This window comes from Grammomys surdaster, unplaced genomic scaffold, assembly GCF_004785775.1.
Source record: "Grammomys surdaster isolate TR1022 unplaced genomic scaffold, NIH_TR_1.0 310, whole genome shotgun sequence".
Taxonomy (NCBI): domain Eukaryota; kingdom Metazoa; phylum Chordata; class Mammalia; order Rodentia; family Muridae; genus Grammomys; species Grammomys surdaster.
Window position 1 is genome coordinate 180,442 of NW_021604729.1, and position 3,637 is coordinate 184,078.

At 44.8% G+C, this 3,637-nt stretch overlaps 1 protein-coding gene across 1 annotated transcript in view; it reads left to right on the forward strand.

The window, feature by feature from the left end:
* The first annotated feature begins 2,382 nt into the window (after positions 1–2,382).
* Ms4a1 (membrane spanning 4-domains A1) overlaps positions 2,383–3,637 on the forward strand; it is a 14,416-nt gene continuing 13,161 nt past the window's right edge. The window contains exon 1 of the mRNA XM_028777469.1: positions 2,383–2,538. The gene's annotated coding sequence lies outside the window, so the exon portion shown is untranslated. The remainder of the gene's footprint in view (positions 2,539–3,637) is intronic.

Sequence of the window (3,637 nt, forward strand, 5' to 3'; positions counted from 1 at the left end):
GTGTGTTCTCTTGCCAGTCTGCCTGGGACATCAAAGCATGAAAACCCTGGACATCCCAGACTCCTAAACCTTAACAAATAAGTCTCTGTTAATTATAAATTTATAAAAGTCTTAAGATATTTTACTGAGGCAGCTAAAACAGACTCTGACATTATGTCATCATAACCAACACATTGCAACAGATACAAAAAGAATCTCAAATAGGATCTCAAATGGATGGTGGGCCTGCCCTTTTCACTCCCCTCCTCACTACAGCATTCCTACAGGAGACTGAGAGTCTGTGACCTAAGTTTCTAATAACTTCAGCAACTTCAGAATTTTTGTTTATGTTGCACCAAAACCAGCCTCTCCAGAAATACTTCTGCTCAGTGGTCATAACCATATGACTCTAAAGCATCTTAAATGACAGAGAGAGCAGGAAAAAAGAGGAGGGAGAGGGGTAAATAGCCTCATATTAGTTAGTATAGTTACTGTGTTTCAACCTTTAGGTAAAATGGAGAAAGTGCCCATTTGAGTGAGTTAACTCAGACCCAAAACGGACATGCATAGTTATGTACTTACTAGTAAGTGGATATTAGCCAAAAATGTACAGAATACCCAGGATACAATCCACAGAACTCAAGAGGTTAACAAGTCGAAGGGCCCAAGTGATGATGCTTCAATCCCACTTAGGATTGAAGAAGAAAGCAATCATTGGGTCTGGGGAGGGAAGGGGGAGGGAGGGATCTGGGTGGCAGGAGGAGGGGGAAAGAGGAACATGATCAAGTATTGGCGGGGAGAAGCCCTGAAGACTAGTAGAATGAATAGAAATATGCAACTGGGGCGTGGGGGGAACCCTCTAGAATGTACCAAAAACCTGGGAGGTTAGAGACTCTCAGGACTCAAAGGGAGGGACCTTAGATGAAATGCCCTACAGTGGGGAGAGGGAACTTATAGAGTTCACCTCTATTAGAAAGACAGGGCATCAAGTGGAGGGATGGGGTTGCCATCCCACAGTCAAAACCTCTGACCCAGAATTGTCCCTGTCTAAAAGAACTGCAGGGACAAAAAATGGAGAAGAGACTGAGGAAAAGGAGGTCCAGTGACTGGCCCAACTTGGAATTCATCTCAAGGGGAGGTTCCAAGGCCTGACACTATTACTAAGGGTGTGCTTAGACAAACAGGAGCCTAGCATGGCTGCCCTCTGAGGGGCCCAACAAGCAGCTGACTGAGACAGAAGCAGATACACCCAACCAAGGGGCTAAAGTCAGGGGCCCCTGTGGTTGAATTAGGGAAAGGCTGAAAGAAGCTGAGGAGGAGGGTGACCCCATAGGAAGACAAGCAGTCTCAACTAACCCAGACCCCTGAGATCTCTTAGACATTGAGCCACCAACCAGGCCGCATGCACTAGCTAGTACAAGGCCCCTGACACATATACAGCGGATAACTGCCTGGTCTGGCCTCCGTGAGAGAAGACTCGCCTAACCCTCGAGAGACTTGAGGCCCCAGGGAGTGGGGAGGCCTGGGAGGACCTGGGGAAGTACACCATACTCTTGGAGACAGGGGGAGGAAGAATGAGATATTGAACTGTGGGAGGGTGGGCATGGAGGGGTTAGTGACCGAACTGTAAAAAAATAAATAATAAAACAAAACAAAAACATTTTTAAACCAAAAAAACTCAATAAAAAGTCTAACATGAGGTTGCATATGGAAGAGAGGGTAATAGTCTTGAGAAAAATCTAATATTTGCCTCCAAAATGTTTATAGACTTGCCCCACGTCACCAACTTCTTCCACATCCCTACTTGCTCTAACACTGAAGTCAGCTCTATGCACTACTGCAAAGAGAGGGAAGCAGGAAGGAGAAGGGTAGGCTCATGTGTACAAGTGCTGTCTCGGTTCATAGCACCCGAAATGGGAGCTGAGTCTTGCCTCACACTTCTGGGTGCATGTTCCATGGAAACAAATTAGATTTCAGGCCATTTCTGCTAAATTTGACATAAAATTTACATGGCCCTCTAGAGCTTTGAGTATGAGCAAATGATGGTACTGTTTAAAAACCAACAAGCACAACACTCCCAAGTGTACTTGATCAGGGATTCTGAATCTTCGCATGGGTGCCTCCCCCACCTACTCAGCCCCAAAAGTGAAGTATGAAGGTAAGGTCAGTCCCTAGCAGCCCATCTCTGGAGAATTTCTAGCCCTCTTCCAGCCCTTAGGGACCCACCATCCACACCTGCTTACAGGGTGGAGGCTGCAGAAGTTCTTCTAATTAAGGTAGCATGAAGCACACCAGGCAGTCCCCAGGGTAATTTTTAAGAAGTGAAACCTCCTGGTAAGGCAGAAACTTTTTTGTATATCCTTTATATCAAAGCAAAGTGATTGGAGCAAATCTCAAGGTAGCAGAGGCTAATTTCCTGTCACCTGGTGTCAATCAGAGGTACCACTCCGGGCCTGGTCTATCTCACTCATCTTCAATTACTTGAGATAGAAGAGGCCAGCTGATCTCAGCATCAAGCAGCTAAATTGGCCCTTGAACCTTGACGCCTTGGAGAGGCAGGTAAGGATTGAGTTTGCTCTGTTTTAGTGACTCTGATATAAAGAAAAGCCAGTTGAAAACAAGAGAGGTTTTTAGAGACTGGAGAGTCAGCTTTCAGTCTGGGGTGTCCCTGGGAGACTTTCAAATGACAGCATAATTTAAAATGTGGTGATTTCAATGCTGCATGTGTCAACCCCCTCCTAACTGCTCCCCCTCTCAAAAATGACTCTGGGCAATGGGTGGTGAACGGATTCTAACATGGAGATAAGGTCTCCAGAATGTTGTGTTCAGCCTGGGGCTCTACTACATAGAGGCTGCATAACCTTGGGTAAGTTACTAAACTCCATGCCTCAATCTCCTCATCCATAAAATGGAAGCAATAAGCGAGGTTTTCTACATCGTGAAAATTAAACGTAAAGATTCTTCTTTTTAGGACTGCCTGAGACCAAATTAGATAATAACCCTGGCCACAAGAATCTAACTCCATTTCTCTTGCTTCAGCTGAGTTTATCTCCAAAGATAAAACTTCAATGTAAGCACCATCATTGACGGTATTAAACCTTACTATCTAGCATTTTCTACATGGCATTGGGATACTGAGCACAAATCCTATTTTCTGTCTATAATCTAAGAAGCCAAGGGTGAGAGTGGGTCCTGGAGATAGGATAGAGGGATTGACTTTAACCAAGTACTAAGGCACTCCTGAAACTAAACAATAAAATAAGTGTGTCTGTGGGGGCGAAGTGGGTAGAGAGAGACAGAGACAGCAAACAGACACAGAGACAGACTTTTCCTGTTTTCCTTATAATGGTTTTGTTTCACCGATGATCAGGTGGAGTGGAGGTTATCATTTTGTGAATAGAAAGCATCCTGAGCATCTACCTGCCATAAGAGAAACCAGAGCTTGATGGTCTGAGATAGAGTTCACAGCATCCCAGGAAGCAGGCTCACCATACAGTTCCCTTACTGGATTGGCACTGTTTCAGGAGTTACATGTCACACTAAACTAAAAGCAGTCATAGAAAAGTAATAAACATGAACTGCTGTTGACTTTGAAGTTCTTACCATGGCCAAGGAATAGCCTAAGGTAACGTGATGGTCCTTTTGTGGAGGAATAGCC